Here is a 22,788-nt window from a genome sequence, read left to right as displayed (position 1 = left end):
CCTGGATTCTTAACATATAAAGCTGCCTTATAGTCACACTGAGCTGAAGTTGCGATAACTTCTGTGACAGCAATTCTAATACACTGTTTGGTTTGATCAGATAATACCTTACTTTATGTGCACCTGTGTTTGGACACAGCTATATTCACTACACGGAGGAGTCTGGAGAGTACGAGGATTAGTCTGCTGAGCGTCTATAAGAGCTCAGAATGCTGTTGTGGCACTTATCAAGTGCTTGATATCCTGTAAGTACAACGGATTGGAGTAGGGGTTATTGTTAACACCACTGATGTTGCACTATTGTGGCGCCTTCTTTTTTCTTTTTGTTTGAAGCCGGGAGAAGTCTTCATCCAAGCCGGGAGAAGTGGTCCTCCAGATGGGCAGAAGTCTTCATCCAGATGGCATCTTCTATCTTCATCCATCCGGTGCGGAGTGGGTCCATCTTCAAGACATCCGACGCAGAGCATCCTCTTCTTTCTGATGACTAACGACGAATGAAGGTTCCTTTAAATGACGTCACCCAAGATGGCGTCCCTTGGCTGATTGGGACAGCCAATAGAATGCGAGCTCAATCCTATTGGCTGATTGGATCAGCCAATAGGATTGAAGTTCAATCCTATTGGCTGATTGCATCAGCCAATAGGATTTTTTTAACCTTAATTCAGATTGGCTGATAGAATTCTCTCAGCCAATCGGAATCTAAGGGACGCCATCTTGGATGACGTAATTTAAAGGAACCTTCATTCGCCATTAGTCGTCGGAAAGAAGAGGATGCTCCACGTCGGATGTCTTGAAGATGGACCCGCTCCGCACCAGATGGATGAAGATAGAAGATGCCGTCTGGATGAAGACTTCTGCCCATCTGAAGGACCACTTCTCCCGTCTTGGATGAAGACTTCTACCGGCTTCGTTGAGGACTTCTTGCCGCTTTGTTGAGGACTTCTCCCGGCTTCGTTGAGGATGGATGTCCGGTCTTCAAAACTGTAAGTATATCTTCAGGGGTTAGTGTTAGGTTTTTTTAAGGGTTTATTGGGTGGGTTTTATTTTTAGGTCAGGGTTTGGGCCGCAATAGAGCTAAATGCCCTTTTAAGGGCAATGCCCATCCAAATGCCCTTTTCAGGGCAATGGGGAGCTTAGGTTTTTTAGTTAGGGTTTTATTTGGGGGGTTGGTTGTGTGGGTGGTGGGTTTTACTGTTGGGGGGTTGTTTGTATTTTTTTTTTACAGGTAAAAGAGCTGACTTCTTTGGGGCAATGCCCCGCAAAAGGCCCTTTTAAGGGCTATTGGTAGTTTAGTTTAGGCTAGGGTTTTTTTTTTTATTTGGGGGGGGGGCTTTTTTTATTTTGATAGGGCTATTAGGTTAGGTATAATTAGTTTAAATATTTTGTAATTTGTTTTTTATTTTGTGTAATTTAGTGGAGGGGTTTTTGTAATTTAGGTAATTGTATTTAATTTATTTAATTGTGGGTGGTGGGTTTTACTGTTGGGGGGTTGTTTGTATTTTTTTTTACAGGTAAAAGAGCTGACTTCTTTGGGGCAATGCCCCGCAAAAGGCCCTTTTAAGGGCTATTGGTAGTTTAGTTTAGGCTAGGGTTTTTTTTTTTATTTGGGGGGGGGCTTTTTTTATTTTGATAGGGCTATTAGGTTAGGTATAATTAGTTTAAATATTTTGTAATTTGTTTTTTATTTTGTGTAATTTAGTGGAGGGGTTTTTGTAATTTAGGTAATTGTATTTAATTTATTTAATTGTATTTAATTTAGGTAATTTATTTAATTGTAGTGTAGTGTTAGGTGTTAGTTTAACTTAGGTTAGGTTTTATTTAGTATAGTGGCGGCGACGTTGGGGGTGGCAGATTAGGGGTTAATAAATGTAGGCAGGTGGCGGCGATGTTAGGGACAGCAGATTAGGGGTTAATAATATTTAACTAATGTTTGCGAGGTGGGAGTGTGGGGGTTTAGGGGTTAATATGTTTATTCTAGTGGCGGCGATGTCGGAAGCGGCAGATTAGGGGTTAATAAATTTATTTTAGTGTTTGCGATGCGATAGGGCCTCGGTTTAGGGGTTAATAGGTAGTTTATGGGTGTTAGTGTACTTTTTAGCACTATGAGTTTTATGCTACAGCGTTGTAGTGTAAAACATAACTATTGACTTTAGAATGCGTTACGAATCTTGCGGGATAGGCTGTACCGCTCACTTTTTGGCAAAAAAAAAAGCTTGTAATACCGGCGCTATGGAAGTCCCATTGAAAATAGACTATACTCAAATTGCGTAAGTTGATTTGCGGTAAGGCCAAAAAAGTGTGCGGGACAGCTGTACCTACAAGACTCGTAATAGCAGCGGTAGTAAAAAAGCAGCGTTATGAGGCTTAACGCTGCTTTTTTACTCATAACGCAAGACTCGTAATCTTTCTTTTTTAATAACATACGCTAGACTGTATTTTGGGGCCATTTGATCTCTGGTTAAGTTTATAAGCGAGCTCACAGTAGCAATAACCCGCCACTTGTAATGGCTGATTAATTATCGTGTGCCCGGAAACGATAATTTAGCGTTCCATTTGTTATCTAGCCTTAAGTGTTTATATGAACAGTTAAAAACCTTGTAGTTACAATGCACTTTGTGTTGTGTTGCCATAGAATAACATATCAGCCAAGTATGAACGTTTTTAAAACAAATTAAAATTGCAGCAATTGTTTTTCAGTAGCCAAAATCCACCCACTTCTTGCCTCATTTGGAGGAGCCAATCTGGGTTTGAGTCTGCATATAACAAGGCAAGCCATGGTCATAATGGTATCGATCACAATCTATGGGCTGTTGGCCCATAATTTTTCTGTACCGGCCGAAATTGAACCTGAGTTACTCGAGTGATCATAATGCTAAATTGTATTGTTTTTAAAAACTAGCCACTGCAAACAAGTTTTCAACCACAATGCTCCAGAAAAGGGATTTTCGAGTGTTAATTGCCTGTTTTCAAATCAGAAACTGGGAGGTCTTCTGAAACTGACACATACAATAGCCTATTCACACCTATTAAAGTTACAGAAAAGCTCTATTCAAAATACCACGTATATTAACAAACCTCTACAATATTTCCAGTGGCCATTTCAGAGTGTTTAACATAGGTACAATGTGATTGACTATTTGGAAATAGTTGTGTGGAAAATTCAGGTGGCCGAAAAGCCCTTCCAAGGACTTATCAAGTGACGCGAGGTACCCAATTTGATAAGCCAAAACTGGGCTTGAAAAGTAGTTGAAAGGGGAGTCCGAAAATGCATTTTGCTCGTTTAGCATTTTTCTGCCCTATAGCATAGATAGGGCTTTTTTCAAGCAGGTAAAAAGCCATTTGCAAGTATGGGAATCAGCCAAAATCCCACTACTGTGATTGCATTAAATCAAATAGTAGCCTTTTCCAGCCAAAAACAGCCAAAAACTCAGCTCCCGATAGATTGTGTTTGAGGCCAATGTTAGTATGAAAGGAATTGTTTTGTATTTGTTATCTGTTAAACGATTAGCAGGTTTAGCTTTAAAATGTCAGCAGGGTGCATTTTTAGTTCAGAGAATTTCAAAACAACAAATTAAGAGCTAAATAACATGAAATTTGGGCACTATAAATAATCCATGTATATTGTAAAGATGTTTCATTGTACATAACTAAACATTTTATAGAAACGTTCACTTTAATGACCCTTTAAACTTGATATAAAGGGGCCTATTTATTATGATGCGAGCGGACATGATCCGATATTGTGGATCATGTCCGCTGCACATCTGCTGGTGAAATACAGCCCCCTGCAGATTTGCGGCCAATCGGCCGCTAGCAGGGGTGTTAATCAACCCGATCGTATTGGATCGGGTTGATTTTTGGTGATATCTGTCCTCCGCCTCAGAGCAGACGGACAGGTTATGGAGCAGCGGGTTATGGAGCAGCGGCATCAAGCTCCATACAGAGCTTGATAAATAGGCACCAAAGACTTTAATAGTAGCTAAAAAAAATTTAACAAAAAACTGAGCAGCAGACTGAGAAAGAAACAATTTTAAGACACCTCTTTAAAGTGAAGGTAAACTTTCATGAATCAGTGCCCTGTTTTTAAAAATAATATTACAAAAAAGGGGCACTTTCATGAAAGTTTACATTGCAGTGTATTTTGAAAAATACTTACCATTATCTTCTGCAAAGCTGGATCAGCAATCCCCCACCCGCAGGTCCTCTGTACATACATCACGAATGACGAAACCAGCTTCCTCCAATCATGGCTTCCCCCCCCCCCCCCCAGAGTGTCTATCTTGCAAGGCCACGCCATGATTGGAGGAAGCCAATTTCGTCATTGCTGTGTAAGTACAGCAGGAAGAGGTTATGTCCGCCTGCTCTGAGGTTACAGAAGTTATGTCCGCTCTGAGGCGGCGGACAGAAATCAACCCGATGGTTGATTGACACCCCCTGCTAGCGGCCTGAAGGCTCGCCGGGAAACAGATGTCATGAAGCAGCAGTCTAAAGAGCGCTGCTCCATAACTTGTCCGCCTGCTCTGAGGCGGCGGACAGAAATCAACCCGATGGTATACGATCGGTTGATTAACACCCCCTGATAGCGGCCAATCTGCAGGGGGCGGCATTGCACCAGCAGTTCGTATCATGTCCACTTGCACTTACATAAATATACCCCTAAGGCTATAATTTTACAGATAGTCTTTAATGAGACATTTTATTTATTTATCTGGATAGACATTGTGGTAATAGCTAATACTAGTGTTAATAATACCAGCTTCCGCCATATCCTAGATTCCAAGAGGCTCATGGGATTGCCAGAATCTTTACAATCACAATATTATTAGGTGATCTTTCCATTAATATGCACTATATGGCCAAAAGTATGTGGATACCTGACAATCACACTTATATCAGCTCGTTGGACATCCCATTTCAAAACCATGAGCATAAATATGGCGTTACCCTCACCCTTTGCAGCTATAACAGTCACCACTCTTCTTATAAGGCTATCCACTAGATTTTAGAGTGTGTCTGTAGTGATTTGTGCACATTTATTAACAAGAGCATTTGTGAGGCCAGGCACTAATGTTGAATGAAAAGCTCTGGCTTGAAATCAGCATTCTGATTCATTCCAAAGGTGTTCAATGGGGTTGAGGTCAGGGCTCTGTGCAGGCAACTTGAGTTCCTCCACACAAAACACGTCAAACCCTGTCTTCATGGACCTAGGTTTGACGAAACCAGCTTCCTCCAATCATGGCTTCCCCCCCCCCCCCCCAGAGTGTCTATCTTGCAAGGCCACGCCATGATTGGAGGAAGCCAATTTCGTCATTGCTGTGTAAGTACAGCAGGAAGAAGTTATGTCCGCCTGCTCTGATGTTACAGAAGTTATGTCCGCTCTGAGGCGGCGGACAGAAATCAACCCGATGGTTGATTGACACCCCCTGCTAGTGGCCTGAAGGCTACTAGTGTTAATAATACCAGCTTCCGCCATATCCTAGATTCCAATAGGCTCATGGGATTGCCAGAATCTTTACAATCACAATATTATTAGGTGATCTTTCCATTAAAATGCACAATATGGCCAAAAGTATGTGGACACCTGACAATCACACTTATATCAGCTCGTTGGACATCCCATTTCAAAACCATGAGCATAAATATGGTGTTACCCTCACCCTTTGCAGCTATAACAGTCACCACTCTTCTTATAAGGCTATCCACAAGATTTTAGAGTGTGTCTGTAGTGATTTGTGCACATTTATTAACAAGAGCATTTGTGAGGCCAGGCACTAATGTTGGATGAAAAGCTCTGGCTTGAAATCAGCATTCTGATTCATTACAAAGGTGTTCAATGGGGTTGAGGTCAAGTCTCTGTGCAGGCAACTTGAGTTCCTCCACACAAAACACGTCAAACCCTGTCTTCATGGACCTAGGTTTGACGAAACCAGCTTCCTCCAATCATGGCTTCCCCCCAAGAGTGTCTATCTTGCAAGGCCACACCATGATTGGAGGAAGCCAATTTCGTCATTGCTGTGTAAGTACAGCAGGAAGAAGTTATGTCCGCCTGCTCTGAGGTTACAGAAGTTATGTCCGCTCTGAGGCGGCGGACAGAAATCAACCCGATGGTTGATTGACACCCCCTGCTAGTGGCCTGAAGGCTACTAGTGTTAATAATACCAGCTTCCGCCATATCCTAGATTCCAAGAGGCTCATGGGATTGCCAGAATCTTTACAATCACAATATTATTAGGTGATCTTTCCATTAATATGCACTATATGGCCAAAAGTATGTGGACACCTGACAATCACACTTATATCAGCTCGTTGGACATCCCATTTCAAAACCATGAGCATAAATATGGCGTTACCCTCACCCTTTGCAGCTATAACAGTCACCACTCTTCTTATAAGGCTATCCACAAGATTTTAGAGTGTGTCTGTAGTGATTTGTGCACATTTATTAACAAGAGCATTTGTGAGGCCAGGCACTAATGTTGGATGAAAAGCTCTGGCTTGAAATCAGCATTCTGATTCATTCCAAAGGTGTTCAATGGGGTTGAGGTCAGGGCTCTGTGCAGGCAACTTGAGTTCCTCCACACAAAACACGTCAAACTCTGTCTTAATGGACCTAGGTTTGTGCACAGGTGCACAGTTATGCTAGAACAAGAAAGGACCTTCCTCCAATTGTTGCCACAAAGTTGGAATTAGCCAGAGAAACAGCCCCAGACTATATTCCCTCCTCCACCAAACTTTACAGTAGGCACTGTGCATTTGAGTAGGTAGCTACAAGGCATACATTTGCCAATATTACTTAGTTCATGCTGAAAACTGAATATATAAGTAAACATGCTTTAATTAATACCCTCTAGTCATATGTATTGGGCAACATAGCAACGGAACAACCGCAATAAACAGCTTACCCTGTCATCAGGGTACAGGGGACAAATGAATCATGGTCGCAAGTTACCGGAGAGTACCGCTTGTATCACAATTGCCTCTCCGTCTCTCTCCCACTTTCAGGACGTTATGCCGGTCCGTTTGTTTGCGTGCTATCCTACATCCATGTGACAACTTCTGTGTCTGAAGCACCCCTTCTGAAATTGATTGATAGATTGGGTTAGACAGCCCATGTTAACTTTGAAAAAACAGGAACCTCATTTTGAGTGTATCAAAAATCTGGTCAATGTTATCCTATATGGTGAAAGTATAATGCACTCCTGTTCGGTTTCGGAGTAAAAACAAAATTCCTTTATTTCAAACAGCACTGATTAAAAGCAGAAATCAGAAATCCAGTGGTGAGTTTGCAAGACCAGCTTTTGGCATTTATTTTCCATAGTCTTAGCTTAAAGGGACAGTATATACCAATTTTCATATAACTGCATGTAATAGACACTACTATAAAGAATAATATGCACAGCTACTAATCTAAAAATCCAGTATAAGATGGATTTTTAGATCAGAAGATGCCAGTTTAGCTCTATTAAAAAGGTAGCTGGAACACCCACTGCAAGTGGGAAACAGCAAACACCCCTTCCCTTTCCTCTGCATATGAAAAGACTCTTACACAAACAGGAGCTAGCTGGATTAGGTATACATCAGTTTTCTCCTAAAACTTTGGGGCTTGGTTAGGAGTCTGAAAAAATAAAATGTGTGGGCTGTATAAATGGATCTTCTACAAAACATTTATGTTAAGAAAAATCTAGTATATAATGTCCCTTTCAAGTCCCTAGTGACTAACTCCCATTTAAAAAGAGACTCCTATTACATGACTGGCTAAAAACATTATGACATCACCAACACTACCTATTCTAAACTTTACTGTTGACTTGCTTCCTAAAAATGGTCATCAAGTGGATACAAAACTAGATACAAACTTAACTAAATTTAAATGTTTCAGTTATAGTGTTTGAATCTGCTTGGTGTCTCATTTTTAACACTTGTTATTTATTTAGTTTGAAAATATTTATTTCATTCTATACAGGGAGTGCAGAATTATTAGGCAAGTTGTATTTTTGAGGATTAATTTTATTATTGAACAACAACCATGTTCTCAATGAACCCAAAAAACTCATTAATATAAAAGCTGAATAGTTTTGGAAGTAGTTTTTAGTTTGTTTTTAGTTATAGCTATTTTAGGGGGATATCTGTGTGTGCAGGCAACTATTACTGTGCATAATTATTAGGCAACTTAACAAAAAACAAATATTTACCCATTTCAATTATTTATTTTTACCAGTGAAACCAATATAACATCTCAACATTCACAAATATACATTTCTGACATTCAAAAACAAAACAAAAACAAATCAGTGACCAATATAGCCACCTTTCTTTGCAAGGGCACTCAAAAGCCTGCCATCCATGGATTCTGTCAGTGTTTTGATCTGTTCACCATCAACATTGCGTGCAGCAGCAACCACAGCCTCCCAGACACTGTTCAGAGAGGTGTACTGTTTTCCCTCCTTGTAAATCTCACATTTGATGATGGACCACAGGTTCTCAATGGGGTTCAGATCAGGTGAACAAGGAGGCCATGTCATTAGATTTTCTTCTTTTATACCCTTTCTTGCCAGCCACGCTGTGGAGTACTTGGACGTGTGTGATGGAGCATTGTCCTGCATGAAAATCATGTTTTTCTTGAAGGATGCAGACTTCTTCCTGTACCACTGCTTGAAGAAGGTGTCTTCCAGAAACTTTCAGTAGGACTGGGAGTTGAGCTTGACTCCATCCTCAACCCGAAAAGGCCCCACAAGCTCATCTTTGATGATACCAGCCCAAACCAGTACTCCACCTCCACCTTGCTGGCGTCTGAGTCGGACTGGAGCTCTCTGCCCTTTACCAATCCGTTGAATGAAACGCTTGATTGTTCGATGATCACGCTTCAGAAGCTTTGCAATTTTAAGAGTGCTGCATCCCTCTGCAAGATATCTCACTATTTTTGACTTTTCTGAGCCTGTCAAGTCCTTCTTTTGACCCATTTTGCCAAAGGAAAGGAAGTTGCCTAATAATTATGCACACCTGATATAGGGTGTTGATGTCATTAGACCACACCCCTTCTCATTACAGAGATGCACATCACCTAATATGCTTAATTAGTAGTAGGCTTTCGAGCCTATACAGCTTGGAGTAAGACAACATGCATAAAGAGGATGATGTGGTCAAAATACTCATTTGCCTAATAATTCTGCACTCCCTGTATATATAATTGCAATCCTTGCATAAAACCCTTTAGAGTCTCAAATGCTCATGATTTAACATCTTGATATTTTGTTATTTAATATTTTGATATGTTCCTATTAAATATATATAAAAAATACTAGTTCCTACTGTTTAAAGTGGCAAACCTTAAATTACTTACAACCTATTAGTACTTCAAATGTTAAACATTGGTTTCAGATTTTAAATCTTACATTTTAATTTGTAAATTTCAAGAGCAGGGTATCCCTGACCAATTATTTCCTTGCATCCTCACTTGGATAAATAAATGAATTAATAAGATACAAAAAAACAAAAGACAACAGGGTACAACCTATAAATTAATGAAAATTAAATTAATAACTAAGGCCTAGATTTAGAGTTGGGCGGTAGCCGTCAAAACCAGCGTTAGAGGCTCCTAACGCTGGTTTTTACCGCCCCCCTGGTATTTGGAGTCAGTCATTAAAAGGTCTAACGCTCACTTTCCAGCCGCGACTTTTCCATACCGCAGATCCCCTTACGTCAATTGCGTATCCTATCTTTTCAATGGGATCTTTCTAACTCCGGTATTTAGAGTCGTGGCTGAAGTGAGCGTTAGAAATCTAACGACAAAACTCCAGCTGCAGAAAAAAGTCAGTAGTTAAGAGCTTTCTGGGCTAACGCCGGTTTATAAAGCTCTTAACTACTGTGCTCTAAAGTACACTAACACCCATAAACTACCTATGTACCCCTAAACCGAGGTCCCCCCACATCGCCGCCACTCGATTAAATTTTTTTAACCCCTAATCTGCCGACCTATCCTTATGTACCCCTAATCTGCTGCCCCTAACACCGCCGACCCCTATATTATATTTATTAATCCCTAACCTGCCCCCCACAACGTCGCTGCCAGCTACCTACAATAATTAACCCCTAATCTGCCGACCACAAAGCGACGCTACTTACGTTATCCTTATGTACCCCTAATCTGCTGCCCCTAACACCGCCGACCCCTATATTATATTTATTAGCCCCTAATCTGCCCCCCTCAACGTCGCCTCCACCTGCCTACACTTATTAACCCCTAATCTGCCGAGCGGATCTCACCGCTACTATAATAAAGTTATTAACCCCTAATCCGCCTCACTCCCGCCTCAATAACCCTATAATAAATAGTATTAACCCCTAATCTGCCCTCCCTAACATCGCCGACACCTAACTTCAATTATTAACCCCTAATCTGCCGACCGAATCGCGCCGCTACTGTAATAAATGGATTAACCCCTAAAGCTAAGTCTAACCCTAACCCTAACACCCCCCTAAGTTAAATATATTTTAAATCTAACTAAATAAATTAACTCTTAATAAATAAATTATTCCTATTTAAAGCTAAATACTTACCTGTAAAATAAACCCTAATATAGCTACAATATAAATTATAATTATATTATAGCTATTTTAGGATTTATATATATTTTACAGGTAACTTTGTATTTATTTTAACCAGGTACAATAGCTATTAAATAGTTAAGAACTATTTAAAAGCTAAAATAGTTAAAATAATTACAAAATTACCTGTAAAATAAATCCTAACCTAAGCTACAATTAAACCTAACACTACACTATCAATAAATTAATTAAATAAAATACCTACAATTACCTACAATTAAACCTAACACTACACTATCAATACATTAATTAAATACAATATCTACAAATAAATACAATGAAATAAACTAAAGTGCAAAAAATAAAAAAGAACTAAGTTACAAAAAATAAAAAAATATTTACAAACATCAGAAAAATATTACAACAATTTTAAACTAATTACACCTACTCTAAGCCCCCTAATAAAATAACAAAGACCCCCAAAATAAAAAAATGCCCTACCCTATTCTAAATTACAAAAGTTCAAAGCTCTTTTACCTTACCAGCCCTGAACAGGGCCTTTTGCGGGGCATGCCCCAAAGAATTCAGCTCTTTTGCCTGTAAAAAAAACACATACAATACCCCCCCCCCAACATTACAACCCACCACCCACATACCCCTAATCTAACCCAAACCCCCCTTAAATAAACCTAACACTAAGCCCCTGAAGATCTTCCTACCTTATCTTCACCATACCAGGTTCACCGATCGATCCAGAAGAGCTCCTCCGATGTCTTGATCCAAGCCCAAGCGGGGGGCTGAAGTCTTCTATCAACGGCATCTTCAATCTTCTTTCTTCCGGATATCATGTTCATCCCTCCGACGCGGAACATCCATCTTCACCGACAACTTCCCGACGAATGACGGTTCCTTTAAGGGACGTCATCCAAGATGGCGTCCCTCGAATTCCGATTGGCTGATAGGATTCTATCAGCCAATCGGAATTAAGGTAGGAAAATTCTGATTGGCTGATGGAATTAGCCAATCAGAATCAAGTTCAATCCGATTGGCTGATTCAATCAGCCAATCAGATTGAGCTCGCATTCTATTGGCTGTTCCGATCAGCCAGTAGAATGCAAGCTCAATCTGATTGGCTGATCGGATCAGCCAATCGGATTGAACTTGATCCTGATTGGCTGATTCCATCAGCCAATCAGAATTTTCCTAACTTAATTCCGATTGGCTGATAGAATCATATCAGCCAATCGGAATTTGAGGGACGCCATCTTGGATGACATCCCTTAAAGGAACCGTCATTCGTCGGGAAGTCGTCGGTGAAGATGGATGTTCCGCGTCGGCGGGATGAACATGGTATCCGGAAGAAAGAAGATTGAAGATGCCGTTGATAGAAGACTTCAGCCGGATCATGGACCTCTTCAGCTCCCGCTTGGATGAAGACTTCAGCCGGATCATGGACCTCTTCAGCTCCTGCTTTGATGAAGACTTCAGCCGGATCATGGACATCTTCAGCCCCCCGCTTGGGCTTGGATCAAGACATCGGAGGAGCTTAGTGTTAGGTTTATTTAAGGGGGGTTTGGGTTAGATTAGGGGTATGTGGGTGGTGGGTTGTAATGTTGGGGGGGGTATTGTATGTGTTTTTTTTACAGGCAAAAGAGCTGAATTCTTTGGGGCATGCCCCGCAAAGGGCCCTGTTCAGGGCTGGTAAGGTAAAAGAGCTTTGAACTTTTGTAATTTAGAATAGGGTAGGGCATTTTTTTATTTTGGGGTGTTTGTTATTTTATTAGGGGGCTTAGAGTAAGTGTAATTAGTTTAAAATTGTTGTAATATTTTTCTGATGTTTGTAAATATTTTTTTATTTTTTGTAACTTAGTTCTTTTTTATTTTTTGTACTTTAGTTAGTTTATTTCATTGTATTTATTTGTAGATATTGTATTTAATTAATGTATTGATAGTGTAGTGTTAGGTTTAATTGTAGGTAATTGTAGGTATTTTATTTAATTAATTTATTGATAGTGTAGTGTTAGGTTTAATTGTAACTTAGGTTAGGATTTATTTTACAGGTAATTTTGTAATTATTTTAACTATTTTAGCTATTAAATAGTTCTTAACTATTTAATAGCTATTGTACCTGGTTAAAATAATTACAAAGTTGCCTGTAAAATAAATATAAATCCTAAAATAGCTATAATATAATTATAATTTATATTGTAGCTATATTAGGATTTATTTTACAGGTAAGTATTTAGCTTTAAATAGGAATAATTTATTTTATAAGCGTTAATTTATTTCGTTAGATTTAAATTATATTTAACTTAGGGGGGTGTTAGTGTTAGGGTTAGACTTAGCTTTAGGGGTTAATAAATCTATTAGAATAGCGGTGAGCTCCAGTCGGCAGATTAGGGGTTAATGTTTGAAGTTAGGTGTCGGCGATGTTAGGGAGGGCAGATTAGGGGTTAATACTATTTATTATAGGGTTATTGAGGCGGGAGTGAGGCGGATTAGGGGTTAATAACTTTATTATAGCGCTGCGGTCCGCTCAGCAGATTAGGGGTTAATAAGTGTAGGCAGGTGGAGGCGACGTTGTGGGGGGCAGATTAGGGGTTAATAAATATAATATAGGGGTCGGCGGTGTTAGGGGTAGCAGATTAGGGGTACATAGGGATAATGTAAGTAGCGGCGGTTTACGGAGCGGCAGATTAGGGGTTAATAATAATATGCAGGGGTCAGCGATAGCAGGGGTGGCAGATTAGGGGTAATAAGTGTAAGGTTAGGGGTGTTTAGACTCGGGGTACATGTTAGAGTGTTAGGTGCAGACGTAGGAAGTGTTTCCCCATAGCAAACAATGGGGCTGCGTTAGGAGCTGAACGCGGCTTTTTTGCAGGTGTTAGGTTTTTTTTCAGCTCAAACAGCCCCATTGTTTTCTATGGGGGAATCGTGCACAAGCACGTTTTTGAAGCTGGCCGCGTCCGTAAGCACCGCTGGTATTGAGAGTTGAAGTTGCGTTAAATATGCTCTACGCTCCTTTTTTGGAGCCTAACGCAGCCATTCTGTGAACTCTCAATACCAGCGGTATTTAAAAGGTGCGGCCAGAAAAAAGCCAGCGTTAGCTATGCACCCCTTTGGCCGCAGAACTCTAAATCTAGGCGTACATAACCTTAACTGATTCAATACCTGAAATTAATTAAATCATTTTCTGAGTTAAGTCCTGTAGGAGTTCTTGTTTTCAATTTAAAGATCCAAAAGACCTCTCTTTTTGCTAATATCAAGTCCCTATCACCACCATAGTCCCTCATTTGTACCTGTTCTATAATCATCCACTTTACGCTATCTATTTGAAATGCTGTATTATTGAGGTTGCTAATGTACCAGACTTGATATTAGTGAGGTGTTCTCAAAAAGTCCTAGTCCCACGAGTCGTCATGCTACATTTTGTAGCGTACATTCCATACAGGTTAAAATCTATCTATCTATCTATCTATCTATCTATCTATCTATCTATCTATTGGGTTCTTGTAAAGCGCGGCTATTCACACGTAAGTGTCTCAAGGCGCTGAGGGTTGCAGTTCAGTCGAAGAGCCAGGTCTTGAGGTCCTTTCTGAACTTAGTTAGGGCGGTATCTTGTCCGAGGTGCAGCGGGAGGGTGTTCCAAGAGAGATTGGGCGGTAGTTCTTCGGATCATTGGAGTCAGCCGTGGGTTTTTTCAGTAGGGGTTTTAATTCTGCATGCTTCCAGTCATCCGGGAAGGTGCCGGTTTCGATGGAGCAGTTGATTGTGTTGCAGAGCTCGGGGGCGATGGTGTCGCCTGCTTTGTTGAAAATGTGATGCGGCATGGGTCCGAGAGTGCTCCGGAGTGGATCGATCTCATGATTCTGATGGTGTCCTCTGTGGTGAAGGGGCTCCAGATGGTCCGTGGGGGGTATGCGGTGGTGTATTTGGGTGAGGTATAGGTGGGAGTTGGTGGGTAGGCAGTGGTGGGTGAGTTCTGGGGCGCAAAGCTGTCATAGATGTTGACGATCTTGCGGTGGAAGTACATTGTGAGGTTATCGCAGAGGTCCTGGGAGGGTGGGATGTCGTTGGTGTCGCTGTTGGGATTGGAGAATTCCTTGATGACTATGAATAGCTCCTTGCTGTTGTGGACGTTGGCATTGATTCTATCTTGAATGGCTGTCTTCTTGGTGGTTTTGATGAGGTGGTGGTGGGTAGTGATGGCTTCTTTGTAGGCTGTTTTATTTGAAGGGGTCTAGCTGGATCTCCAGGTCCTTTCCAATCACCTGCAGTGGCGTTTGGAGTCGTGGAGGGCAGGGGTGAACCAACTAGCCTTGTTGGTGGGTTGGCGGTTGGACAGCTTTTCTTAAGAGGGGCAAGGGTGTTGGCGCAGTCTGTGAGCCAGTGGTGGAGGTTGCAGGCGGAGGAGTTGGCATCTGTGGAGGTAGCTGGGGGGCACTTGTTCAGGGTGGAGTGCAGTTGGTCTTCGGTGATGTTGTTCCAGTTTCTGCGGGCGGGTGTTGCTGCCGGAGGTGTGTAGTGGGTTTGTTGAATGAAAAGTGTATGCAATGGTGGTCGGTCCAATGGAGTTCGGTGATGTGGTTGACTGAGATGTGGTTGCCTGCAGAGAAGATAGGGTCGAGGGTGTGTCCGGGTAAGTGGGTTGGGGAGTTGACAAGTTGCTTCAGTCCGATGGTTCCAAGGTTTACTAAGAGATTGGTGTTGTTATGGTCGTTGGGGTTGTCTAGGTGGAAGTTGAGGTCACAGAGGAGGATGTAGTCTGTTGAGGGGAGGGCGTGGGGTGCGATGAGGTCGGTGATGGAGTCGCAGAAGACATGACAAGGTCCGTGGGGTCTGTAGATGAGGGTGCCACGGAGGGTGGTGTTGGGACTGACCTGGATCTTGAAGTGTAGGTGTTCCAAGCCTGGTGAGTGGTGGTCGGAGCTGGTTGTGACGTGGAGGGAGTGTTTGTGGATGATGGCGATGCCTCCTCCTGGTTCGGGTTGCTGCGGTCCTTGTGGGAGATCATGTATCCGTCGGGGATGGCGATGGCGATGTCAGGCATTGATGTGGGGTTCAGCCAGGTTTCGTGAGGAAGGCAACGTCTGGGGAGGTGGAGTTGAATAGATTCCAGATTTCGACGGCGTGCTTGTGGACGGAGCGGGTGTTGAGGAGGATGCAGTTGAGGTGGTTGTGGTTGTTTTTACATGAGGTGACTGGCAGGTTAGTGGTTCGGAGGGAGGAGAAGGCGCGTGAGGTGACTGGCAGGTTAGTGGTTCGGTGGGAGGAGAAGGCGCAGTTGCGGCAGGTAAAGGGTTCTTTGGTGCTCGTCGGGGATGTGTGGTGGCAGGCGGATGATCTACCGGTGTTGAGATGGAGGAGGGTGCTGGCATCATAGTGGTGGTGGTTGTAGGAGCCAGGGTTAGTGGCGCGTGGACAGGCGCTGATGGGCTTGCCTTTTGCGCGCCAGTGCCGCACCCTCCGCGTGCGGTCGCGCAGCAACCTCCATTAAATAGGTGCTGGAAGGTGAGAGGGCTGGGAGGTGAGGGGCAGGGCAGTGGCTGTAGAAAGAAAGTTAACAAAGGGAGTTACCTGTGCTGTGCTGGGAGGCGTGGGGGGCAGGGCAGTGGCTGTGGCATGGGAGAGACAAGCAGGAAGGAGAGCAGGCTGGAAGAAGCTGCAGTCTACATAGTTCATTCTACAGTTCAAACATGTTTTATGATCAAAGGTTTCCCCCGTTACCATACTTGTAACGTGGAAAAACTTTTAAATGTAACCACCAATGAGCAAGCGCTTCCCAGGGTGCTGAACCAAAAATGGGCTGGCTCCTCAGTTTAGATTCCTGCTTTTTCAAATAAAGATAATATGAGAATGAAGACAAATTGATAAAAGGAGTAAATTAAAAAGTTGCTTAAAATTGAACGCTCTGTCTGAATCATGAAAGAAAAAATGTGGGTTTAGTATCCTTTTAATACACACACAAAAAAATATATTGTACTCAGAAAATGATTTTATAAGTGTGACCCTTTTTGCCTAAATACATTGAAGGTTAGCATGAAATCTACATGTAAGTATAACTTTTTTTCTAAGACAATATAAAGTAAATAAATATATGGACCATTGCAATTGGCAACCCCAGGTGGGGCTTGACAGATCATTTCTATATATTTTGATCAATAACTATACCTAGGTCCTCTTATGCATAAGAGAAGGTACTGAAATATCATAGCTAATTAAAATTTGCAGAATTTTAAAAAGTTGAATGAAATATTTAAAGCACAGAATGGTAGAGATGTTCAACACAGGGAGATTATTGCTTTAGAAATACAAAATGGACAATGGGGGCTAGGTATAGTTTAATCAATCTTAATGTAAGCAATACTACTGGAGTAGCTTTACAACAACCAAGATATCACACTATACATGAGAATTATGATCCAGCAGCACACAGAATTATAAAAGTTACTTATGAAGAGGTTATAGAGATATTAGGCAGACCTCATGTTATTCCTGCAGGGATACAAAGATTTGGCTCTACAGCTTTAGCAGAGATGTGGAGGAAACCTAAATCTGGTATGCATAGTCCAGTAAAGGAAATTGAGGCATCATCTATTGCAGGAGATGTGCAAATAAAAAGTAACAACTTTATGGGAGAAATTAGAATTTTAAGTTTAATTAGTGTAATCTGGAATGACAGAAGTTTAAATTCCTTTAGCACACGCTACATGCATTCCTGTGTTAAATATAAAAGCAACTATTGGACAAGTATCACAAAATCCAAGAGACATAGCATTATGACGTACAGGGACATTGTATACTAAATTTTTCTTTGCATAAATGTTTTGTAGATGATCCATTTATATAGCACATCTGGGGTGTTTATGTAACAATGTATAGTTGTGTTTATTTTTAAATAACATTGTGCTAATTAGACTCCTAACCAAACCCCAAGGTATCAGATGTATACTGATGTATAGAGACTTTAGATTCCTTCTGTTTATATAATGGGTCTTTTTGTATGCAGGGAAAGGTTTGCTCTCAGCCCCTTTCAGCCTAACCTCATCAACAGTGCTAAACTGGGAGCTTCTAAGAAAGTTTTTAAAAGGTGTTATAATGGATTTTTAGATCAGTATCTGTGCATATTCTTCTTTATAGTAGTGTCTATTACATGCAGTTCAATGGCAATTGGTGTACACTGTCCCTTTAATGATCGCACATATGCATTGGATGAGGTTCATCCAACTCCTAATACGCCTCACAAAAGAGCCCTGAAAAATATCATATAACCTGGTTTATCAAGTACTTTAGTAGAAGCAAGGAACGGCAATTCAGTGATAAGTAAATTATATGAAAAAACTTATGGTAAACTTACTTTGACCTAATTATCTGATACTTTAATAATGTTAAATAAAAATAGTGGATTTGTGTCAGCATATTTAATCGTACTGAGTTTTACAGAACATAATCATGATAGGGTGTGCAATTGTTTAAAACCTCATGTTAAAAGGCAAGGATTGATTTTAGACATAGAAAGACAAATAAGCTCTATACCTTTAGGAGAGTGTGCACAAAGAATACTAGAAAGACTTATACACTTGTAATGCAAGGACCTGACTGGAGAAGCGATATGAACTTCAAAGATCATAGAGAGAGAGAAACGAAAGGAGAAAAAGATTTTCAACTACAGCAAAACAAAAACAATCGCCTAGATTATGAGTTTTGTGTTAGAGGCTGTGCGGTGCTAATGAGCAGTTTATGTTCACCGCTCACTTACAGATAACACTGGTATTACGGGTTTTTACAAACCCAGCGTTAGCCGCAAAAAAAGTGAGCGTAGAGCAAAATTTAGCTCCACATCTCACCTCAATACCAGTGCTGCTTACGTTAGCGGTGAGCTGGTAAAACGTGCTTGTGCACGATTTCCCCATAGGAATCAATGGGGGAGAGCTGGCTGAAAAAAAAAACTAACACCTGCAAAAAAGCAGCGTAAAGCTCCAAACACAGACCCATTCCGCTCCTGACACCGCCGCCACCTACATTATACTTATGAACCCCTAATCTGCCGCCCTCAACATCGCCGACACCTACATTTTATTTATTAACCCCTAATCTGCCGCCCCCTATGTCACCGCAACCTACTACATTTATTAACCCCTAATCTGCTGCCCCCAACGTCGCTGCCACTATATTAAAGTTATTAACCCCTAAACCTAAGTCTAACCCTAACCCTAACACCCACTAACTTAAATATAATTAAAATAAATCTAAATAAAATTTCTATCATTAACTAAATAATTCCTATTTAAAACTAAATACTTACCAATAAATAAACCCTAAGCTAGCTACAATATAACTAATAGTTACATTGTATCTAGCTTAGGGTTTATTTTTATTTTACAGGCAACTTTGTATTTATTTTAACTAGATAGAATAGTTATTAAATAGTTATTAACTATTTAATAACTTCCTAGTTAAAATAAATACAAAAGTACCTGTAAAATAAAACCTAACCTAAGTTACAATTACACCTAAAACTACACTATAATTAAATTAATTCCCTGAATTAAATACAATTAATTACAATTAAATAAAATTATCTAAAGTACGAAAGAAAAAAAACACTAAATTACAGAAAATAATAAAGAAATTACAAGATTTTTAAAATAATTACACCTACTCTAATCCCCCTAACAAAATAAAAAAGCCCTACCCTACACTAAATTACAAATAGCCGATAGCTGATTACTTTGGGACAATGCCCCACAAAAGGCCCTTTTAAGGGCTATTTATAATTTAGTGTAGGGTAGGGCTTTTTTATTTTGGGGGGCTTTTTTATTTTGTTAGGGGGATTATATTAGGTGTAATTAGTTTAAAAATGTTGTAATTTCTTTATTTTCTGTAATTTAGTGTTTGTTATTTTTGTACTTAAGATAATTTTATTTAATTGTAATTAATTGTATTTAATTTAGTTAATTTATTTAATTATAGTGTAGTGTTAGGTGTTAGTGTAACTTAGGTTAGGTTTGATTTTACAGTAAATGTGTCTTTATTGTAACTAGGAAGTTATTAAATAGTTAATAACTATTTAATAACTATTCTATCTAGTTAAAATAAATACAAAGTTGCCTGTAAAATAAAAATAAACCCTAAGCTAGCTACAATGTAACTATTAGTTATATTGTAGCTACCTTAGGGTTTATTTTATAGGTAAGTATTTAGTTTTAAATAGGAATTATTTAGTTAATGATAGGAATTTTATTTAGATTTATTTTAATTATATTTAAGTTAGGGAGGGTTAGGGTTACACTTAGGTTTAGGGGTTAATACATTTAATATAGTGGCGGCGACGTTGGGGGCGCCAGATTAGGGGTTAATAAATGTTGGTAGGTGGCGGCGATGTTAGGGACGGCAGATTAGGGGTTAATAATATTTAACTAGTGTTTGCGATGCGGGAGTGTGGCAGTTTAGGGGTTAATATGTTTATTATAGTGGCGGTGATGTCCGGTTCGGTAGATTAGGGGTTAAAATATGTTTTTAAGTGTTTGCGATGTGGGGGGGCCTCGGTTTAGGGGTTAATAGGTAGTTTATGGGTGTTAGTGTACTTTTTAGCACTTTAGTTAGGAGTTTTATGCTACGGCGTTGTAGTGTAAAACTCTTAAAGGGACAGTCCAGTATAAATAAAACTTTCATTATTCAGATAGGACTTTTTAATTTTAATCAACTTTTCAATTTACTTTTATCATCAAATTTGCTTTTTTCTCTTGGTATTCTTAGTTTAAACTAAACATAGGTATGCTCAAATGCTAATTTCTAAACCCTTGAGGGCTGCCTCTTATCACATGCTTTTTAAATCTCTTTTCAACACAAAGAGACAGAAAGTACACGTGGGCCATATAGATTACACTGTGTTCAGGCACAGGGAGTTATTTAAGATTTAGCACAAAACAATGCTAAATTTAAGACAATAGATAATAAACAGTCACAGTCATGTGATCAGGGGGCTGGAAGAAGGTTCCTAGATACAAGGTAATCACAAAGGTAAAAAGTACATTGTAAAAAGTACATTAATATAACTGTGTTGGGTATGCAAAAATGAGGAATGGGTAATAAAGGGATTATCTATCTTCTAAAACAATAATAATTCTATGGTAGACTGTCCCTTTAACTACTGACTTTTAAATGCAGTACGAATCTTGACAGAAGAGGGTCTACCGCTCACTTTTGGTCAGACTCGTAATACCGGCGCTATGCAAGACCCTTTGAAAATATAGGATACACAATTGACGTAAGTGAATTTGCGGTATTTCCGAGTCTGGCCAAAAAAGTGAGCGATACACCTGTACCTGCAAGACTCGTAATACCAGCGAGCGTTAAAAAGCAGCGTTAGGACCTCTTAACGCTGCTTTTTAACCCTAACGTACAACTTGTAATCTAGGCCATTGTTTGTTAAATACGAAATAACAATATTCTCAAAAGCGAGCAAAGTTTCCTACTCCACCACCTTACTCCAAACACCTTCTTACATCAATGAAAATTGTTTTATATCGACACATTATTCACAAAGTAAACCTTCAGACTTACCTTTTAAAGAGACACCACGGGGAACATTCATGAGAACTCCTGATAGATATGGACTTGAAAATGGTAGTGTAAGATATCTAGATAGAGGGACTGGAGAACAAATAGAAATTAAGAGCAAGAAATGTGTACAGAAGAACAAGGGGCAGTTTCTGTTACACCAGCTACTTGTGTTTTTGTTAATTTATTAAAATAAACTATTAACATTTATATTTTTGAAAGCATTCTTACTTTACAGCATTTTTTTCACACCTGCCTAAAACTTTTGCCCAGTAGTGTATTATAATTAGGACTTTTTTCAATGCCTACATGGGCATGTAGCAAATCATGTCTGCCTGACACTGCTAAATGCCAAAATCATATGCTGTTGGCATTTAACATTACACAAGCATTTCTTGTGAAATGCTTGTGCAATGCAGCATAGACAAAAGAGACGTGTAACCTGCGCAGAAAACAGATGTGGGAAGGGGGAAGGGGGGAACCTCTAGCTCTCCTCAATAGGTACCCTAGCGTACCTAATGTGTAAATGAAATGAATACGGAAAGGAGGTGAGCGCCAAATAGGCTGAGGATAGGGAAGGGAGCGCCAAATGGGCTTTAAGGTAACACGTTTGTGAATAAGTTGCTAAGAGATGTGAGAAAAAAGAGAAATAATATGTATAGATGTGTTAAAATATGAGGTTTAATCTATACATAGTGAAACAATAATGATACAGTTAAATTTCTCATGGATCCATGTTACAATGGCAGTAAAATACAATACAATATATATAAAAACAAATGTTAAAAACAAATGGTAAGCTGGTTGTATCAATATGACTGATGATAAAGGGATGGCCTTAATGGGCTGATGATCTATAGTGTAGTTGACACCTTGGTCAAGTCCAGTCTAGGTGAAATGCTCCTAATAAGTGATTGACTGTAATCCAAAAACGTGGCTAAAGTATACAAATGTGATCAGTGTCCAATACAAAGAACAATAAAAAATAGAAATGTTGAAAAAATGAAAAATCCAAAAAATGGGTAAAAAAATGTGTTCACTCGGTGATGGCGATGATAGAAATTGAAATTCCTCCAAAAAAAAAAGGGTGTAACAATGAAAAAAGTGTCAAATGTAAATCCAAAGTGATGTAAGTGAATTCAGTGCAAGTAGACCAGTGATTCAGTGTTGATACGATGTTTGACAAAATATATAGGTTTATACTAAAAAAGCCTGAAAAAAAGAAACAAACAATACTATAATATATGCAATCTGTACAATAGATATATCAGTATTATGCTTACTCAGTTCTGTTGACGCGTTTCGGCCATGTACCTCTGGCCTTTATCAAGACTAACAAATTGAGTAAGCTCACAGAATTTATAAAAATTTTAACTAGTGTTTTGGCGCCAAAAACTGGTAGGCCACGCCCCCTTCCTGTTTGGTAGCATTATGGGTATTGGCAAAAATTTGGATTTCACTTATGTTGTTAGAATCATTTTTATTGACTATTGTTGTCTTCTTAGAGATATGTCTAATTGTAATTTTTCTAATTTTTCTCTATTTCTATATATGCACTTAATTCGCATGTTTCATAAGATATTACAACTTTATACCTAAACTTCCGGTTTCGCTAGTAACTTTCTTCCGGTTTTGCTACGATATCTAACGTTAGCTTCCGGTTTCTGCTTATGTTTTGGA

Source organism: Bombina bombina, chromosome 5 (assembly GCF_027579735.1).
Source record: "Bombina bombina isolate aBomBom1 chromosome 5, aBomBom1.pri, whole genome shotgun sequence".
NCBI lineage: Eukaryota > Metazoa > Chordata > Amphibia > Anura > Bombinatoridae > Bombina > Bombina bombina.
Note: the sequence above shows the minus strand (reverse complement) of the source record.